Consider the following 22,888-nt stretch of genomic DNA (forward strand, 5'->3'; position numbering starts at 1 on the left):
ATGGAGCACATGAATGGCGAAGAGTAGCGGAGGTGGCGGTTGGAGAACAGGAGGCGGAAACATGGCGTCAATCTTAACAGTCAGAAGTTTTAGGCTCAATAATGTAAAAGATTGTTCTTGATCAAGAAATATTATTACTACATGTTATTCTGATCAAGATAAGAGATCAAGAATAAGCTGAATATGTCTTCAGACAAGGATACATATATATGATATTCATTATATGTATCAAGTATTAAAAAATATGAACAGATCATATTAAAGACCATGGAAACCCCAATCTAATAGCCGATTGCATTCAAAGTTCGATAATCTATCCAGAAAGTGTTGCTTAAGTTTATATTTAAATTCATTTTTACTAACAATACAAGACAAATCTGGGTCAAGTTCATTCCAACAGGAAGTGAAAGAATACAAAGGAAATCTATTTATAAATAAATTTTTACCTCTAGGAACAAAAAATTGATCGCGATTTCTTAAGGGGTATTGGTGCATCTAAATATCAAAATTCCTGGGGAACACTGGATCCATAAAGAAAGAAGGAGGGGCGTACCTAAAATCTATGGAGTGCATGAACGAAAGTTTTTGATGAAGAATAAGGTCCGGGAAGGGGAGTATTTTTAATTCATAAAATAGAGGTTCAGAATGAGCATTATATCTAGCTTTAGCAATTGTTCTAATACATTTATACATTATTATTTTATTGTAGAAAAGGAGGAACCAAATTATTTCAAATTATACTCTTTTAATGTTTTAATATGACTCATCCTTATGTACATGAATTGTACATGAATGAAGTTTTAACTGTGGTATCTTTAATCCATTAAGAGAAGACTCTACCAATACAAGCTCTCGAAAAAGTAAATATTGTAGAATTATGAGTCAGCCGTTTTCACTAAATCGCTTCAAATAAAAAGTGTTCACTTTGAATATCAAATTCTAGTGTTTAAATATCGGTTTGTCATTTAAAAGGTGCAAGTTTAAGTATCTCTCCTGTTTAACCTTCCTCCGGGGGGTTCACATCCTCACAGAAGTTTTAATTAACAAATATTTGTTTACAGGAATAAAAAAACTTTACTGAACTTGGTTTTAATAGAAAGAGATTACAGGGAGGGGGGGGGGTGGATTATAGCGGAAAAAATATGGGCAATGGTTTGGAGTTTATGAGGAGCAGTAGAATGGATGACGGATGAGGGCAGTGAGAGAAGAAATGATGGATGAGAAGAAGGACGGGTTGACGGGACCTGGAGCAGCGCTGAAAGGAGGGATGAGAGAGAGGTTTCAGGTTTCAGGTTCTCCGATGGATCTGAGAACCAGAGGACTCTAGTCTCCCAGGTGTTAGTTTGTATCCGACCCTCGGCCCTTGAACCTCCGATACCGGCCTAGACTTTGAGTTCCGAGAAATACAAAAATAAAAAGGTATTTAAACTTAGCCTATTTTTTTTACTGTAGAGCAAACAGGAATTGACAACTGAAAAAGGCGCCTCAAAAGAAACCATAAACAAATTTTGATTCATTGATGTAATTTTTCATATTCTACGTTTTTTGAAAGAAAATTATTAAAACCCATACTATAGAACCAGGGTTCGATCTGCGAAAGGTGTAATATATGTAAGGATATTAGGGGGACTAATCTTCTATGATGCATCTACATCAGCTTGAGTTGGCTGCATCATATTTTCAAAATCTTCTATGCTGCATCTACATCAACTTGAGTTGGCTGCATCATATTTCCCTAATCTTCTATGATGCATCTACATCTACTTGAGTTGGCTGCATCATATTTCCCTAATCTTCTATGATGCATCTACATCAACTTGAGTTGGCTGCATCATATTTTCCTAATCTTCCATGATGCATCTACGTCAACTTGAGTTGGCTGCTCAACTAGTTTAATTCCTTTCTATGTAACACAGCACAGGGTTTGTTAAGGTTTACAGTAAATATATAAATTCATTAAAATGATTATGAATGACCTTAGTGATAATTCACAATTATGCTCAATCCACTTACTTTCTCTTATTTTCGATTTTAACAACCATCCTGCAGTATTTGATACATTTCCCTCACTTTCTATGAGGCTCAATTATAAAAAAATAATGGGGTTAGTGTTTAGGGTCACATAGATTCAGCCTGTATATTGATTCTCATCAATTTGTGTGACAGGGTCGACTTTGAAGTGTCACAACGCCTTGAGCTTTGATTTTACCGCTATAACTCACTTACGCTTTTCTGTAGCCCTTTACATGATTGTTTTAGCAGTATAAAGCACTTGTTGCAAGCTTTGGTTTTAAAGAAGTAATTGCCAAAAATCCTATCAATTTTTGCTTCATTGCTTGAGACCTTATAAATTACGATTGGTTGGTGCTCCTAAATCAATCCATAATCTATTCTAAACAATCTTAACCCGTCTCTAACAAATAATTGGAATTGCAAACATGTTCATCCTGAATTTCTAATTTCTTATATCTTTTATCAAAATAATTTCTTGTTCTATATAGTTACAACTTTGCATTGGAAAGAAACATTTTCAAGATTAAAACATAAAAAAACAAAATACGCAAAAAACTCGGAGATGGTAGGATTTAAATTGGGACCCCCTGCACTTCACTTGTCCAAAAGCTCATGAAAATTGTTTATTACATGAAAAGACAGTTTCCTAAAAATATTGAAGATTACTACATCAATAAATATATCTGGTAGAGTCTAGTTGAATGGTTTTATTATATCTATAAATTGATAAAATTTCTATTCCTTCATATTACTTTCATAGGACGCATCATTTTCTAAGCATTAGGAAGCTATGACTGAATACCAAGGAATAACTTAAAACTGTTCAATATGATATCAAATATGCAGGGTAAAAAATGGGATAAGCGTTAAGTTTCACACAACATTTGTTGTGGTTACAGAGTTAATGTTTTAGATTAAAAAATATGATATATTTTTTTAAAAGGCACGTCACGCCGGAAAAAAGAAAATTTGGTACATAGAAAACAAATCCGTTAAGTACAAAATAAACTTTACAGAAATGTATTAAAAATATTTTGATATTCTATTGACAAATGATAGAGATGTCGCAAGAAATAGTTAGTGAAAATCTTTACCAAAGAAATTTAATAAGACATCAAAAATGTATTTCTTGTTTACAAATCTCCCATATTATAAATTACATTTCGAAGCTCTAAATTATTGGAATAGAAAGATTCATTTTTCTATTTTTATAGTATTTCATTAGATGTGAGGCTGATTTGTACTGATTGTACATAATGGAATAAGATTACTTATTTACGATGATAATAGTTAATCTTATTTGCTCAACATGTTCCGAAACAACTAATTAGTTTACTGTAAAATTTTTACTTATTTTTTTGTCGTCGTTATTAAATATCTTTTTTTAACCCGATTCTCAAAATTATTCCTCAAAAATGAACAATCTATGAGGATCTTAAAGATTGAATTAGTGCTCTTGCTGAACAAATATGCACCGTAAAAACGTCTCTATAGGTCTTAAATGATTCCTAAAAAATTTCTCTACAATACTACATTTTCAGTTTAACTACCATATATTGCTGGTGACTCCTTTTAAAAAAGCTGTTTATTTGTTATTATTGTTTCGAAAATCAAAATATGAAGTTCTTGATTTCATTAATAATATTGTTCCTGGCCTAATTGTCTTATATTTGGTTTACCATAGAGCTGACTGATATATATAATTGTTCCTCAAGTTCATAACTTTCTTTCATCAATAATGGAAAAAAAACTTTTGAAATAAAATAATATCCTGGCTAGCACTTTCTCCTCTTTTTCAAGTTTTTAAGTATTTTTATAATTAATAAGTATTCGTTTTAGAAAGTTAAATTTTAGCATAAAAATGATATTTTAAATTAAAATCTGATTAGTTTAAAACTTCCGTTAACAGATCTCAATATATAATATTATTTTTACTAATGTTATTAAGCTAAGAAAAATAGATGTATTCCATATAAAGTTGAAATTTTAATCACACACAAGTAAACGCACATAACCATATCCTGAAAAGAAAAGCTGTTTAAATAAAATCTAATTAAAAACTGCTTTTATCGTGTTTGCATTGGGATCGTAATTTTTAAATGTAGGAAATTAATTTAGTTTTTTTTTTGCATAATAACTTGTCCTTAATTTGTTTGAGAGTTTACGACTTACGTTTTACTAATTTCACTCAAAACTTGAAAATATACCGATAATACTTTTTATTAAATACAGAAATTCATTTCACTTGATATTATAAAGTAAATTACTTTTTATTTTTTGTTCAAAATATTTTGATTCAAAGCTGTACTGTGGATTGTTCCCACGACAAGATATCAAATATCTTCTTTGAATCGAATGGAAGAATATAAAGAAGTTCCTTTTTTATTTCTTGATAGAAAAGTATTTTATGTATTTCATTGGGAATCAAGACTATATAATAATTCGCAACGAAATGAGCAACATGAAATCTTAAATCCCGGCCTCCTTCATATCGCTAACTACAACATTCCACCAAAACTTCGTGCGCTATATTAATCATTGCTTTCTGAAGCAAATGATCTATGTATAAATAAATTGATTTTTTATGTCTCTAGCAGCCCTGGTTACAGCGCCAGGCTCCAAGGAGGTCTGAGATCTTTTTTGGGATTAAAATGTTGACATGAATTATACTATCAATTATTAAATAAACTAAGAAACCACGATTATTAACGGAATTCCTGTTTTTAGAAATATTTAAAACATAATTGAACACATTAATTCCACCAGGAATTAGGGAAACTGCATTATAAACTAAATCCCCAAGATGTTACGTTAGAATATTTTACTAAAGATAGACAAAAACATACGTAAAGGAATGGAGTCTTTGGCACAAACTCAAATTTTCTAATCCTTATTTCTTTGCAACCTGATTATGTAAAAATTTTACATTTAAAACTTAGACTATTTTATCTAACAGCATTTATAGTTTTAAATATCTAAATTCTCAGAAATTGGGTTGAAAAGATCCCATATCATTGATAGTAAAATCAGAGTAAACTCAATCCTTCACTTCTTCTAAAACATTCAGAACATTGAGCATTGACGAATTTTAATTTATTTTAGGTTAGTCAATAAAATTAAAGAAAACAGGCTAAATTGTATTACATAATTACAATCAACATTTATAGAGATCGAACTAGAAAATTTTACCTAAATCAAAAAAAAAATACTAAAATATATATTTTTATATCCTAAAATAGTTCTAAAAACTTGTTCAATATCTTGTAAATTAATCAATAAAAAGGAAAAGTTTACAAATATTTTTTATTAAAGAGAAATGTATAAAGTTATATTTACACAAAGTATTACCATCGATGTTGAATTAATTTGACCATCTCCTTCTGTCAAGTTTGCAGTGAAAGGTATCAACAATTCAACAATTAAAAGTACAAGAAAAATGGTGAAAGGTTAAAAAAGAACTTATACATCTATAAATGTAATAATTTGATAGAAAATATGATATTTAAAGGATTTTGTGTTGTGCAATATTTAAACATTTCTTTATTATTTATTGCTGAGTGTATAAAGCTTAAATCCCTCGGATGCAGTTCAGTTATTTACCCGGAGCTGAAATACAGACATAAATATAATACTAGCTGGAGTACCCGACCCAGGGTTTACATTCTTATTCATAGTTACTCTCGCCCTTTACCTGCTCGTGGTATTAAACTATTTTAGTTGAAGTGTTTGGCATTGCTCCCGGAACTTTAAAACTTTTATAATTTTTTGGTACCAATGGGTTTCCTAAAAAATCCAGTCATTTTGATCCAATTGTTTGACCAGCTAAAGCGAACTTCTATATGTACATATGTGAGTGAAGAGCTTTATTCTATGTATAGAATAGGACATTATTAGAGTATACATAAATACATTTTTCATAATCTGACTGACAAGTAAGCAAAACACTCACATAAACTTTAATTTTGTAATCTTTAAATCTATGCAATCTATCAAGTAGTCTAAACTATTTTAAGCTATAAAAATTTAATCTATCAAAGTTTATGGGGAACAATGCGATGTATCAGCAAAACGATAAAATAAACATATAAATTAAATTAAATGAAATTTTTAAATATGCTGGTTGCAATCCCCTATACCCTTCCTCCGACAAACCTCCTTATCTCTCTCCTAACTGCTCCAGAACTCGATGTCAAAAGAACTATTTGGAAAGGCCCTACAGTGTTAAAGCAAGATTAACAAGAAAGAAGAAGAAAACTTTGAACAGGAAAATTAGGAGGGGATTTGAGCTTTACACTATTTTTTTCACCGACAGGGAATGAATACAGGATGGCAGACGTCACACTCACATCCCCCCCCCCCCTCTATGTATTCCTACCAGAAATAAAACATGCTGGAAAATGTGTAGAAAAGCTGACTCAAGCAAAATATAAAAGCAATGCAAGGAGAATAGTTCCATGATACAGGGTTCAGAAAAAGTTTTTTCTTGCAATATGGCTAACTGCAAGGACATCCAAAAATAAATTTATTTTTATTTTCAAGATTAGCTGAAGTATAATTGAAAAATGGACGATCAAGAAGAACAAATGAAGAGCAAGAAATATAGAAATCTCAAAATATATCCAGCTGAATATCATACAACAATTTGAAAATATTGTAAAATTTAATTAAAATAAATTATTAAAGTTAAAAAATATGCTGGTTGCATAGCAGAGAGGGAAGTGCACAAATTAGCACAGAAAAGTATTAAAATGAAACTTTCTTTAATGTTTAAGTTTGAAATTACGTTTCTTTCAGCCTAAATTCACACTAATCTCAAATTAGTATATATATATAGTATATAGTATGTACTATATACTAAATATACTATATATACATCTTTAACTCGGTAAAAGTATAGTACATCAAATGAATGGAGTTTTAAGTGAAAAGTTTTTATAAAGTTAAATTACTATAATTGAACAAACAGAACCCAAATCTAAGCGTTTGTAATTTGATTTTGTCTTGAAGGGACTGCATACTCTGTAGTTAATTGTAAGTGATCCTCTATCTAAAGTGTGCCATGCCGAGTCTGAAATGCAAATCCATTCAATTGAGGAACCACAATTGAAAATTATCAATCTTTAATTTAAAAACATGGAATTCACATTCATTCTTCATCATACAAAGCTTTTATCAGACGAGCCATGCTCTTCAAATGGAAAGTTTTGGAAAATTTCATCTACAGTCCCTTTAAGCAGGAGAATGAGGGATTAGAGCAAAGTCAGACTGGACTAAGGTCTATTTAAATTAGAACCGGACCAACTCCTTGTACCGGAATTAGTGTCAAGCGGCATGTACCGGCCTGACTGTTCCCTATGTTTGCCTGGGTTCAACTTTAATGGTGCGGCCTGACTTTTTACAGTACCCGGCTATTCTCAGGCCTGTTTGACCTACCCCACTTACTTAGTTTAGCTTGAACTAGGGGGGAGGGACAGTGAGGGTAAGGGGGCGTTCATTCATTCTGAATCCTGAGATCGGATTTAATGAACAGCAACAAGTAGTTGAACTATAAATAGCTAGTTAAACTACTATTTTATCTATTCTTGTGCAATTCATTTATCACACTTAGACATTCAAGTTTAAGCGTGAAAAAAATTATTTTCAGGTCAAGATTTCTTTTTTTATAAATTTACTTGCATCTGTGAAGCTAAGAAAGTATTCCATTATTTTGTTGGACATATGCAATATGTGAGTCTAATGTAGAATACATAATGTAATCCTTAGAGGAATATTTTCAATAGAGGCGAGACTATACATAGTTTCCTATATTTTTCATCAAACTCTACATAGGAACTTAGAGGAATATTTTCAATAGAGGCGAGACTATACATAGTTTCCTATATTTTTCATCTAACTCTACATAGGAACTTAGAGGAATATTTTCAATAGAGGCGAGACTATACATAGTTTCCTATATTTTTCATCTAACTCTACATAGGAACTTAGAGGAATATTTTCAATAGAGGCGAGACTATACATAGTTTCCTATATTTTTCATCTAACTCTACATAGGAACTTAGAGGAATATTTTCAATAGAGGCGAGACTATACATAGTTTCCTATATTTTTCATCAAACTCTACATAGGAACTTAGAGGAATATTTTCAATAGAGGCGAGACTATACATAGTTTCCTATATTTTTCATCAAACTCTACATAGGAACTTAGAGGAATATTTTCAATAGAGGCGAGACTATACATAGTTTCCTATATTTTTCATCAAACTCTACATAGGAACTTAGAGGAATATTTTCAATAGAGGCGAGACTATACATAGTTTCCTATATTTTTCATCAAACTCTACATAGGAACTTAGAGGAATATTTTCAATAGAGGCGAGACTATACATAGTTTCCTATATTTTTCATCAAACTCTACATAGGAACTTAAAGGAATATTTTCAATAGAGGCGAGACTATACATAGTTTCCTATATTTTTCATCAAACTCTACATAGGAACTTAGAGGAATATTTTCAATAGAGGCGAGACTATACATAGTTTCCTATATTTTTCATCAAACTCTACATAGGAACTTAGAGGAATATTTTCAATAGAGGCGAGACTATACATAGTTTCCTATATTTTTCATCTAACTCTACATAGGAACTTAAAGGAATATTTTGAATAGAGGCGAGACTAGATAACTATAGTTCCAAATATTTTTCATCTAACTCTTTATCGGAATTTAAAGGGACTGTGCAAAAAAAATTTCAAGTAGTCGTCTACAACAGCATCTTTTATTTAAGCAGAAATCTATAATAACTCGTCCCTATACTTGCTAAAAAAGTGTTACACTACAAGAAGGGTTTAAAGATAACTTACATACCCCTAGATCTTTCATAACTTACATAAGATAACTTACATACCCCTAGATCTTTCATAACTTACATAAGATAACTTACATACCCCTAGATCTTTCATAACTTACATACCCCACTTTCAGGAAAATATAGACCAACATTGTTGCATTTTATCAGTGAATTTTCAGGTAAATATTGACCAACATTGTTTCATTTTATCAATGAATTTTCAGGTAAATATAGACCAACATTGTTGCATTTTATCAGTGAATTTTCAGGTAAATATAGACCAACAATGTTCCATTTTATCAGTGAATTTTCAGGTAAATATAGACCAGCAATGTTCCATTTTATCAGTGAATTGGAAGTTTAGCGCAAAAATTTATTATTTAGGATTATTCATAAACATTTAGACTTTTATTCAAACCTGGTACTTTCTAATAGTTAATATAAGCAGAAACAGTCTACGCTAATCAGTGCACAGCCATCTCTGAAGTATAATTCGTTGTGTGTAAATTACCTTGTATATATTCATCATGGTTAAATAAGACATTTCACATACCTATCCTAGTTCTCTACTTAATCCTAGTACTCTCAGAATAATTTTCCCACCAAATATACTATTCAAGTTCAGCCTTTTTCTTTTTATTTTACATTATTTATATATAATAGGAAATATCTGTATTAGATATGTACATAATTCTTATAGCAAGGAGTGCTTATGATGTATGCAAAACATATTATTCAGAGGAAATCAAATCTATGCAGTGGGGCAAACAAATACATTATCCCCCGTGTCAGAGAGGCGCTTGGGAGGGGGCAAGATTGTTAATTATGTGAAATTTAATATGTACTATATGTATGATGCTCTTTAATGTTAAAAGGGGACAATGCAATTTCTAATTTTGGAGTCATCGCGTGATGGACCCCCCCTCCCCGTTTTGAAAACCATTTGAACCTGTATGACTCAATTTCTTATTATTGTCAAAATATCTAAGATGAAAATCATTTGGGATTATAATTTTTAGCGGAAAACAACATTGTTGAGTATTCCTTACACGAATCTGTGTAAACACGTGCTTAAAAATACCGGTTTTCTAGAGCACGTGCAACTTGCATGTACAATTGTGAACCAGTTTTGTAACTTCACAAATTATTTTTAAAATGTGCTTATTCAGACTTTTGTGGAAATAAACAAAAGATTTAAAAATTCCTTCATCATTTTATTTTTTTTTACATACAAACTATTCCTACTTTTATCTTTATTTTTATATTAGCTTTTTTCCCTTATAAATTTCCGTTGACACGGTCTGTCAGGATGTTTGTATTCATAAACGTCAACACGGCTGAACCGATTGGGTTATTTTTTTGTGGAAACTCTCATAATCCCAGGAAAGGTTCGTGTACAGAAATAATTGATAATTTGCCTAGAAAAAAGGGAACAATTTAATCAGAAAAATTTGCTAAAATTTGGTTTCCTGGACAACGATGGAAAAATGGTGGTTTGAAAAATCAACTATTAATAGCTAAAATTGTTATTAAAAACGGATCGCAAAGCACCCTAAAAGCCGAGTGATTAGAAAAATATAGCTCACATCAAGTTTTCAGTTTCTTTGAAAAATCTGTGAAAAATATTACTGTCAAGACAAAATTATTACTTAGCAAAGCGCCCAAAAGCCTAAATTAAAATAACTTCAATGTGTCATGCTTGAGGCATTTGCCCATTAAGACATAAAACCAGTTATTTATGTTTTCTAATGGTTTAACCCAGTCAAAAATATATCTCTACTTACTGTATATAAAATAAACTTTTATACAATTATAAAATTTGACATTTAAAAGAAATGTTGATTTTTATTAAAATAATGTTACTGAAGAAATATTTTTTGTGCCGCATTTTTTCTTTATCTTAAGAATGTTCACCTACAAAACACACACCAAATACAATTTATTTTGAGATGAATGGTCGTGCATACCTTTCTTGTTCGTGAAAAAGCCTTACCTTTTTGTCGTCTTCATGAAGTAAGCAGCTCTGGTGCTAAGAAAGGGTTACTTTGCAAAGCTGAAGGTCCTCCTGTTATCCATACTGACTGAGGGTAGGCTGCTTTTTCAAATACGTTAACATCGTTCAACGCATCTACCATTATTTGTAGATCATATTAATTTTGGTAACAAATATTGCTCAAGTATAGAACAATAAAAAACTAATATTTTATTTTCGCTTTAATTTGTGGATTTTCATTTTTGGCAACAAACTGATTCTGCGACAATTAATTACCAAAGCTTGAAAGTTATGTTAAAATTGTCGAATCTTTTCGTGGAAAGGACTTTAAAAATATTGATATTTGTTAATTACGTATATTGCTAAGAAATATTCCATGAAACTCCATGAGTAATTTTGTTAACCCACTGCACTGCATGGTTCATGACCGTTGTATTATACAATCATGTGTGTAAAAAGAAAAGTTGGAGTATTACTTTTTTCATAAATCTAAATTTATATTTTAATATTTTCACCAACTGATAATTTTTCCTGGAAAAAAGAAAATTCCTTGATGGTGTCAGTTTAATTGAATTTAACAATTTTCCTTGACAAATCTATTTTGCATTGTTGAAAAGAAAGAAAAATTGTTGTAACAAAAATACAATTTACAGATTTACTTGTTCAGTACTTATTTTTAAAGTATTAGAAACCTTACACTAGCCAACCTTACTTTTCGGTTTACTTTTAGATGCATGCAATAAACACCGCTACACTATTTGCTTTGTATTTTGTTAAAGTACAACGTTTAAACTTCACCATTTTCCGTAAAAGGACTGTTTTCTGTTTCCTGTTTCCGTACTTAAATGTGACTAAAACAGAACAGGCTAAATAATTTAAACAATCCAAACAACAAATTTAATTTCAATTGATAAAAACCGGTAAATGTGATTCTCCTACCGCAAACAAAGCCGAATTTGTCCAAGCCACGTCTAAGCATGTTAACGTTTTCATTTTTATGAAGAATGATCGTTTCGTTATGAAAACGACGACAAAAACGACCGTTTAAAAAAAAAGTTCGTTTAATAAAACGATCGTCTTCAAAACGATTGTTTTTAAAACGACCTTCTCCTTATGCAGTATATAGTTATTAAGATTTAGCCATGATTACTCGTTTAAACTGAAGATTGAAATTTGCTCTTTTTAGTTCTAAGATTGACATGAGCAGCACCAAACAGTATGAATGAGTTAGTTGGGAAAAACCTAATGGTTAAGATGTTGCGACATGTTAAAGCGGACCCGGTCTTAAATATTCATGAAAAGGTGTATTGCTTTCCGGGGTTTTCCTGTAAATCCCTTTATCTTCGTAGATATATCTTTATTCAAGTCATTATTTTGATTTAACAATTCATGGAAAGTTTGAGGAAACAGTTTAAATATTCATGAAAGGATTAGAATCATTTTCAGTCTTGTAAATTCCGGGAATAAATCTTTATACATTACATCCCATTTTAAACATTACAATCCTGTATATCACATTCCGTATTTAATATTAAACATACTCATTTCCATATTTTGCATATAATGGTTTTAAGTTGTTAACTGTGGCCTGTGTGCATCTTACCTAATTCTGTTCTGCAAATAATTTACATTAATTATTGCTTAATTACGAACTAATGAACAAGCAAAGATTAATTTTCTTAATGAACAAATAATTAAATAAGGATTCTTACAAAAAATAAAAAATATCCAGAAATCCTTTCAGAGATTGACAGTGAATTAACTATTTGGGAGACGATAGTGTTGCAATAAATATTGGAGGGAATATTACATTTCCGAGGCTTTGCTGGGTCCTTAATCATCACGAGGCAAAAATATCAGAATATCAAATGCCAAATGATCAAAAATCTTTAAATGTTAAAAATGTTTAGTACAACTATTTTTTTTAAAAATATCAAACAATTTTACAATAAAGTTGATTTTAAAGTTTTCTTAAACATATTTTTATGATAAAACGTGTATAAAATGCAAGCTCTCTCTTTCACGCAATCTATTCTTCTTCTTTCTCTTATATTTTCTTCTCTTCTCTTGCTTCTTTTTTTTCTTCTATTTTTTCTTTTCTTTTTTTTCTATTTTTTCTTCTCTTTTTTCTTATCTTTTCTTTTCTTCTCTTCTCTTCTCTACTCTTTTGTTTTCTCTTTTCTTCTTTTTCCTTATCTCTTATCGTCTCCTCTTTGTTTTCTCTTTGTTGTTGACATTTAACCGGGTTTGAGATGAATAGTGCAGTACGATCCGTTGTTACGATTTTTCTCTGATTTGTTTACATTTCTAGCTTGTAGAGTGTAGACCTAATTGAAACGTACTGCGTTTTATACTCCATAATTAGGCATTTGATCATTGGCATTTGATGTTTTGATATTTTTGCGTCACGAGCGTAGCGAGGGATGCTTTGGGACCCAACAAGGTTGAAGGAAGCCAAGGCAATGTAATATTCATTCCAATTTTTATATCATCTTTGATGTTGCCTCACGTGAATAAAGAGATAAGTAATTTTTTCAACTTTAAAACTTTTATGGAGTATTTTTTACTTCTTAACAAAATAGTCAATTTATTTGCCATTATTCATGATGCAGCTTTTAGCGGAAATCTTGAACTTTATTTGTATAACTAGTCTTAACTTTTACGTTTAGTAAGCCACCCTATAGGTAAAATTACGCATATAGGGTATACAGTTATGCACAAAAAGGTATTTTTTCAAAGTTTTAAATAAATGTTTGATACCTTTTTCTTTAAATTAGAGTTTCAGGATATTTCGGCGTTTCTAAATTTTTAAAATCATTTCTCTTATGCTTAACAAAAGTTTGACTGTCAATATCATATTTTGACCAACTATGTCCGGTCATAAAATGGCATTCAATCAATTATGCCTCATATCACAATAATTATATTTATCATGAACATATATATGAATGAATATAAAAGCTATTCAATATTTTCTATTTCTTATAAGCATTCTTTTTTCCATTAATAATGCACTCTATCCCCCCGTCATATTCCACCATTTACTCGGACTAAATTATATCATTTCTGGTCAAAGATTGAATATATCTTCATATCTTTTAGATACTTCCAGGGATACACTTTAAGATACTTCCGGGGATACACTTTTAGATACTTCCAGGGATACACTTTTATATACTTCCAGGGATACACTTTTAGATACTTCAATTATACACTTTTAGATACTTCCAGGGATACACTTTTAGATGCAAAGATATAGGGATCAGAAAAGGTTCAATTCCTTTGGATCAGTGATATTTTCAAATCTAGACTTGGGCCTGATCTTATTCAAAAGTTACCACCTCCTGGTTAACCAGCCTATTTCGATATAATCTGCAGATAAGAAGGAAGAAAACAAAATAAATATATTCGATTCATCATTCATTCTTATTATTGTCATGTTTCATAACAATTCCTATGTAACCGAAACCCACTCGGGATATAACTTTGGATTTTTGTCCCCGGGGAATAAGGAAAAACTTTCCCCGGCCACCATGTATTAGTCTGTTTTTTTTTCTTTTTATTTTTGCGTTTAACTCCTACAGTCCTTATAAAATACAAAATAACTAAGAACATTTTTTAAATGTTTGGTTTCTTAACAATGATATTTTTCAATTTTTCTAAAATTATCTTTATTTTTTAAGGGTCTTCCTGACGTCAAGAGTAATATTGTTTCACCAAAAAAATAGCTTTTCAAAAGAACGGGGCCTAGGGAGGGGGGGGGGAGAGGGGGGTTATAAATTATTTTTAAATTATTCGTCAATAAAATCCTTTAGAGGTATTGAATTTATATGTAACCATTAACAAGTTTTGTATCCTAATAATTAAAAGGCTTATTTCTTGCAAGCTAGATGGGAACTCGGGGTTGCCTGGAAACTAAGTTTTTAATTGACCTTGGAACACTCCCGTGGTATTACCAAGTTTCCAATCAAATTTTGAAGCAAATGAGTTAAGTGGTATATGAGTAATGCTCATGACATACAAACAAACAAACACCCAAACAGATATTAATGGTTTTATTTAAATCTTTTGGAATGTTTTTATAATTTACTTATAAATTTATTTTTTTAAATATAGATAAAATAGATAAAAAGAAGAGGCAAATGATCAGAAGAAAATATACCTCACCATCAATTTACTTCTTTATTTATTGGTTTCTTGTGAAATACTTATTTAGTACAAAGCAGGTATTGACTGAAGGATACAATAGTTTTTAACTGATAGTGGATATTTAATAATTTTCTTGAAAATAAACAAAAACTGCTGAAAAGGGTTTGTTTTTATTCCTTAAAAATCATAATAAATTGCAACGTTTGTCATTTTGCGACCTAAAGTCTGTGAATTTAATTATCATTAGGGTTATTTTAATTTGTTAGACGAGTTAGACGGTAGAGGTGGGCGCTTATTAATTATATAAATGTAGTTAAACCATCTAAAGCTAGTTCAATTATTTATCTTGTGCTGATGTATGAATGAAAGTGGAAGCTCAATTCGGGCTTACAAGCACTGTTCATAATTAATCGTAATTATTTCCCTAAATACAAATCTTATAACAGATTACATTAGGCTGCTGCTGTACTGTATAGTTACAAGATCTGTTTATGTACGGTGTACAGTTAACATTGTGCACCAATCACAGACTAACCAGACTGCGCTCATTCTCTACCTGGATAGGCTAAGCAGGTCTAAAGTGTCCCAGCACGCCATGCTACAGTTTCATGAAAGGTTTTTTGACTGCCATCTAATGGCCACTTGTTGCATATAATTCCCATTCAGGGGTTAAGTTTTACAACTTTTAAAGAAATACTCCAATTTTTAACATGAAACATAGCATTTATGAATTGAGTCTATATTTGAAGATTTTGTATTTTGTATGCAATATATCCCAAAATGCAGATGCCTTGTAGTAAGCTGTACACAATAGAACCTTCTGTGGTTGATCTCTCTTACTCTCTTATCTCTGACACCAACATAAATATAACATAAATATATAGCAATACAGTTGCTTGTTAGTACATGTAAGATGAGCTTAATTATATTAACAATTAACTCTTATTAGTAGATAATTTTTAAACAAAACACTATCAACTTATAAAAATTTTATTATATATAAAGGAATATTAGGGGTATATCACGACACATTATTTGTATACAGTTTTTCTTTGTTTCTTTTTTCTTAACCCTAAACATGCTGAAATGGGAAGAGGGACATTTGACGCCCCCTCTATCTTTATTTTTGCCATAGCTCTCTCATTTTGTCACTTTCACTTTGAAATTACTTGACAAATTTTGCAAAATAACTTTTTTTCCAATCCATAGGGCCTGTTACCGGTCGATGGTAAATTCTTTTTATATTTTCAAATAGCCCATTTTTTTTATAAATTTAAAAACATGAGAAAACTAGCAGAGAACCCAGCGTTGTCCAGAGCCCGCGATTTAAAAGCTTCGGCTCGAGTCGTAATTCCTTAAACCCAACTTTAAGACCCAGTCTTCGACCCAACTCTAACAACAGCTTGTGTCACGTGATTGACAGCTGCAAGATCTTCGGCTCGACTTAAGGAGTTAGGCCCAATGAAAATAAAACCACTTTGATTGGTTTTAGTGGAAAATAAGACTCAATTAAGCGCCTTGTTCTCATAAAAACTGGGAATGTGCTAATTTCTACCATGAAAATCCGCCAAATAGAATATTAAACCGGTTTTTTTAATTCAACTCTGTGGAAAATTAGATTCAGCTTTAATCCGAAAGCTCAAGCCGTAAATAAGGTCCAACGACAGCTTAGACCCGAGCCATATTTCCCAGAATTTTTTAAATCGCGGGCTCAGGTTACTCATAGTTACTCCCGTGGTTTTCCGCACTTGAATTTAATATAGTTTATTGCTGGATACTGTGTCTTATGTTGGACATTCTCAAGCACCATATACCCAGCTTTGCCTGAAAACTGAGTTTTCCCTCTATAGGTCGACTTACTCAACTTAGAACATTACCGTGGTTCTTCTTCTAAGTTTCCCAATCATGAAATTGGTCGGAAATCGTTGAAGGGGTTCATGAGCTAAGATGTGACATATAAAATAGAAACAACTCTATAGATATCAATGAATCATAATAAATAGGTTAGTTTTTGCTTAGCAATCTTAAAAGCATTAAAGTAAACCTAATCTGCAACAGTTCAGGAATAAAAAAAGAAAATATATTTTCTTCACTGTAGTTTTCTTTTTAAAATAATTGCTATAAGGGACTGTTTCCGTAATTTAAAGTAAACAACCATTGTAAGAGTGGAATGTCTGATTAACGCCGGTACCTAGACCCTTTAAACCTTTGTTTGTTCAAGAAGGAACAAGATATTTTTTTTAACCTAAAAATTGATCTTTTTTTTCAAGATTAAAAAAAAATTGCATGTTTTCATTCTAATTTTTGATTGGTGTATTTTTATAGTTTTACTGTTGGATAATATTGCATGTTGACCTCTGATACTTTTCCTCAATGTCATTATTTTTAGAAAACAGGGATAAACATTAATAGTTACTTTTCATGCTTTCTAATTACAGAAAGTTATAGACAGTTACAGACAGATCCAGACAGTTCCAGACAGTTAAAGACAGTTACAAACAGATATAGACAGTTACAGATAGTGACAGACAGATATAAACAGTTGTAGACACTAGACAGTTACATACAGTGACAGATAGTTACAGACAGTTACATACAGTTACAGACAGTTACAGATAGTTACAGACAGTAACAGACAGTTACATACAGTTACAGACAGTTACAGACAGTTACAGTCAGTTTCAAACAAATATAGACAGTAACAGACAGTAACAGAGAGTTACAGACAGTTACTGCAGTCTTTAACAAACAATTACAAACAGTTAAAGACAGTTAAAGACAGTTAAAGCCTGTTACAGACAGTAAGAGACAGGTATAGACAGTTAAAACTGTTGTACTTAGGGGAACCTTTTAAAATCTACACATGCTACCTAAGAAATTAATATCCATGGTCTTCAAAAATTTTATGAGTTTGGTTTAATTTATACAAATTGTAGAATTAAGTTTGATTATGATTATTTTAATATGCATAAGTATGGTAATATTATGCAGCATAACTTTTAGGATATTTAACATGGAGAAATGGGTATTAGATTTTCTGTTTGGTGAAAACATATCTGAAAACATGAGATAATATTTTAGCATCTATATTGTTCGTAATTCGTATTGCGTATATCGTAAAATTTGATTCTGAAATTTAATTCAATGTAACCTTGTAGTCTTTATTTTGCAGAACTTATAATCTATGTAACTTAAAACTAGCGAATTCTTCATATTATACATTTTGCTTTGCATAAAGATATAAGAAATTATGAAAAGTAATACTTTTCAATTTATTGAGTGTTTATATAGTTACTTCCATTTCTACAAATTAATTGTTATATCCCCTCACAAGAATATGGGTTTTCTAATTTCTTATTTTTTACAATATTTTTGCATAAAGTTTATTGCCAAAATGAGCTTTGCAAAATTATTATTTCTCTTTTAAATGGGTAAAAGTCCCAAATAGTAATGAATTAAGTTGGTGAAAACGGGACTATAGGTTTCAGAAGCTGCAGATTTATTAAATTTCCTTTTTATTTAATTTTCAACAAAAGAGTGATATCTTCCTTCCTGCAGATATATACCTTTCAGCTGTAGTAGAGTGATGAAATATTTAATATTAATATTTCTTTTATTGTATTTTATTATTGTACTATTTATTATCCTTCACAATCAAATATGGATAAGACCCATCTAATATATGCAAGAATAGATAATAATGTTACTCTACTCCTAAATCTTTATTTATTTACAAGTTTTTTGTAAAATATTTTCTGCGTGAATTATTAATCCAGAAAGCTGAAATAACCCATACAAAGGAATTGAGTTTTTGCCTAAACTATGATTTTCTAATGCCTTTATCTTTTCCATCTAATGTCGTAAACCTGAGAAAATTTAAGTATGTGTCAAAAACTTGATTCCTTTAAAAATCAAAAAACCATGATACTTTATAGCTAGCCACCCAGAGCAGGTCAGAACTCAATCCGGAAAAAGCACAAATCTACAAAGCTTGATCTCAATACTACTGTGACACTTTTGATATTCAGAAATAGTCGAGATTTTGAATTGTAGTTATTACTCCTGGATATATCACGCACATCAAACTGTACACTGTACACTGTACACTGTACACTGTACACTGTACACTGTACACTGTACAGCTAAGCATGGTTCTTTTGATACTTTATCCTGAAAATACATGAAAACCACAAAATTAAGTAATGGTAAAACCAGCTCAGGTATCAGGGGCTAGCAAAGGTTTGAAACAACAACTCCTTGTGAAAATGTAATCTAAAATTAGATTGGATTTTATTGGACACATTTGTTAAACTATACAAGCCTATGGAAAATCATTAAACCATAGTATTATAACATAAAAAGGATGCAATCACCCCCCCCCTTTTAGCTAGGATTAAATTCATCAAACCGAACAAATTTTAGATTATAATGAGGGTTGGAAGGGGGGGGGGGTTATTTTAGAATTCTCCGAACGTGCAATGTAATGTAGAGATTTCCTGACTAAGATTCAATATTATTTGAGAAATGATTTAGGTTGAATTTGCAAATTTAGTGAAGCAGAGGATTTCATATTGTCATACGTATTAAATATTTATATAGATACCATTAACATGTTTTTATTTTTATTTTGCGAGATTGGTTTACATCATTTAGTCCCAACAATAACGTTCAATGTTAGTCCCGACCCGAATAATACTTAACCTTTAAAACATAAGGCGTAACCTATTTTTAGGCCTGAGCCTTGCATAATTATTCATTTCTGAATTATGTAGATTGTTGCCTTGCAAAAATATAGTGATAAAAAATTGCAAGTTGAGTTACGTGTTGCTTCATTTGTAAGGACTCTCCAATCAAGATTAAAAAGTTTTTTTTAGAATTACAGTAAACTCTTTCAGCTCCTATTTCATCAAAGACTTCAAACTGCAAACCTTGGTTGTACTGAAATTGAGGGTTTTTTGAAATTGAAAAGACTTTTTTATGAACCGTTTAGGCGAAAGAAAATATTCTAATAGACATTTTATGATGCTTAAATTAGGCATCTAACGCTTAGAATGAGAAATGATGGTGTAATTCAGACAAAACTCAATGAATTATTAAATTTCTATTTGGTCGTTAAATAGTTTAATGTACTGTATTAGTCTTATTACTGAAATCTTTTATATAAGGGGGCGAAACCCTCTTGCACAGTAAAGAACACCTTAAATTGGATTTCAGTTAGAGCTCTGCACTGCACTTCGTGTAAGGGTCAATCAAATTAGACTTTTGGGTATGAAGGGGGATGGGGGACTGTCTCTTCATTTAAAGATAAAAAAATTGTTTTCAGAAAAATCATATTCCGTCAAAAAATACATCTTCAGGTTTCTGAAATAAAATCTTCAAAATATATGATTCGCATTTGTTGAAATCTTTTTTTGTATGAGTATTTTTTTCTCCAGGATTTAAAAGTTATGGTTTAGAATGCATAGTATCCTACAAAACAGATGGGAATGCATAATTCAGATCTGTATCCAAATTCATGGGTTTTGTCAACATTTTGCATTTCAAAGGAATTCTAGATCATTGGAGTTGAAAAGTGTGGAGGGGGGGGGGATGTACATTTGTTTAGATTATTCAACTGCGTAACAACAGAGCAGACCTTTTCATTTGATCCTTTTCATTTATTTCATTATGCTTATTAGATAGGTTTAATATATGGGATATACATTTTTAATATTTCTAAATATATTTTGCATGGGTTTGATTATTTTGGTTTAAAAGGTTGTACAAGTAATGTCGCATACATTTTTTACCTTCACCTTTTGTCTAATTCACACTGTCTAATCCTTTGAAATATATCTTTGCAAGTTGCAACTATATGTCGTATACAGTGGCGCAACTAGGCCTTTTCTGAGGGGGGGGCGAAATCTGAAAGTTATTAGGGGGGGTANGCCACTGGTCGTATAGACTTTCAATATGAATTATGCACCCTAAACTAAGCTTTGTGCGGTCTGCAGTAATTTGTGGTACACTGACTGAAGATATATTAGCGTTTAGTGGAGAGTGGATGTTATAGAAAAAGTTTTAAAATTCGGTGATGGTGATGGACCAAACCTCTGTAGAGAAAAAAGTAGATGTGCTAGTTCCACATTTTATTGAAAATATATTTCGGTTTAGGTTGACCCTCGTCAGTTCTTGAGATTATTTCTGTCATGAAGATAAAAAAACAAACAAAAGTTTGTAATTTTTTAAAATTTTACCATATATTTCTTCACAAATTTCTATTGAGAAATTTGTTGCAAAACAACTAATCGCCTCTCTAATATTTTCTGGTATGTCTACGGCATTAGTCTTTTTCAAGTTGATTGCATAATTTTTGTAACTTTTTTCATCGTCGTTATTGAGTAATTCAAAAAACCTGATTCTTAAAACCATCCCTCCAGAATGGACAAACTATGAGGATTTTGAAGATTGAATTTTCGCAGTTATACCACACCCTGAAATCTTCTCATAGTAAATCACAAATCAATCCTGAAAATTTCTCTACAATACTGCACTTTTAGCTCAACTACCAGGTCTAGCCAGCCTCTCCCTTTAATATTAATGTCATATATTTGATAATATGTTTCATAATGTTAAAAGATTAAATTTGGGTCTTTACAATGCAAATCACTTTCATCTATGGTCAAAAATATGATAAAGGAATTGAGTTTTTGCCACAAACTCTGATTTTTAAATCCCAATTTCTTTAAAACCAAATGTCGTAGACCGTAGATATTTAAAACTATGAATTCTGGTGGATGAAACAATGTAAGTTCGAAATGTGAAAGGTATGCATCATCTGGTTGTTGAGATTTAGGTATTATAAAATTGGCATTTGTGGCAAAACTCAAATCCTTTCTGGTTTTACTTCGTAGGTTTTAATTTTTTTATTTTTGCCCAAGTAAAAAACTAGTTATTATTGGTTGCACAATTCGTTATTTCTTCTTTATAGATCTTTAGGAGTTATTATTGAAAACATTTGACATTTCAATTTAACGTGAACATTTATTTTAACTTGACGTGAAAGGATAGATCGATAGTTAATTATAAAGAATCTCTAGCGGGGTTTATTTTATTTCTGGAGCAAGAACTTGCCTCTAACCTTTTTAAATAAGAGTATAAATGAAAGTTTTCTATTTCAATTTTAGATTTTTCTTTTTAGTAAATTTATTTCGGACCCGGGAGAATATATCTTGCAAATAATTTAATTAGTGTCCTTTTAGAAAAAAGAAAAAAAAGTCCCACTGGCCCTGGAGTTAAATCACATTATAAAATTTGTAGTCACTAGGCGCTTCGCGTCCATCTTCTATTTCAATTGTGAACATTTTGATTTTGTTTACATTGTAAAGCACAAACAAAAAATTTCGTGGATTTTCAAAACTTAATGAAAATAGGCAAATTTTAAAATTTTTGATCATTTATAAACCTTCCCTGGGGCCACGGGAGGTCTCACGCAAAGTTTGGGCCCGATCGGTTCAGCCGTTTTTACGCTTAATGGATACAAACAAGCGAAGTATATATAGGTAGAAATGAGTACTTTTTTAACGTTTTTACTTTGGAATAATTCAAATCAAATCAAATTATATATTTTTCTGCAGTAATAATAACTTATAAAAGTAATTACCAAAACATGAGTATTGAGTACATTAAATATATTAAATTACCAAAACATGAGTACATTAAATATATGTAAAACTACTAAAGCAGGAGAGCTTTGATGAATTACATCTGTTTTCATATACAGCTCTCCTTTCATCCTTAAGTTATAAATATTTTTTGAAGAAGGTTAGAGATTGCAGTTGGTAGGTTGGGTTTATTAAGTTATACATTTAAGCATTTATTAAAATAGGGTGAATTAGTGCAAGG

General features: G+C 30.9%; 1 protein-coding gene across 1 annotated transcript in view; it reads left to right on the forward strand.

Moving 5' to 3' along the window:
* Positions 1 to 1,350: 1,350 nt before the first annotated feature.
* Positions 1,351 to 22,888, forward strand: part of LOC111718377 (uncharacterized) — a 79,762-nt gene continuing 58,224 nt past the window's right edge. Inside the window, exon 1 of the mRNA XM_023493950.1 lies at positions 1,351 to 1,419. The gene's annotated coding sequence lies outside the window, so the exon portion shown is untranslated. The remainder of the gene's footprint in view (positions 1,420 to 22,888) is intronic.

The sequence above is a fragment of the Eurytemora carolleeae genome, unplaced genomic scaffold (genome assembly GCF_000591075.1).
Source record: "Eurytemora carolleeae unplaced genomic scaffold, Eaff_2.0 scaffold106, whole genome shotgun sequence".
Classification (NCBI taxonomy): Eukaryota; Metazoa; Arthropoda; class Copepoda; order Calanoida; family Temoridae; genus Eurytemora; species Eurytemora carolleeae.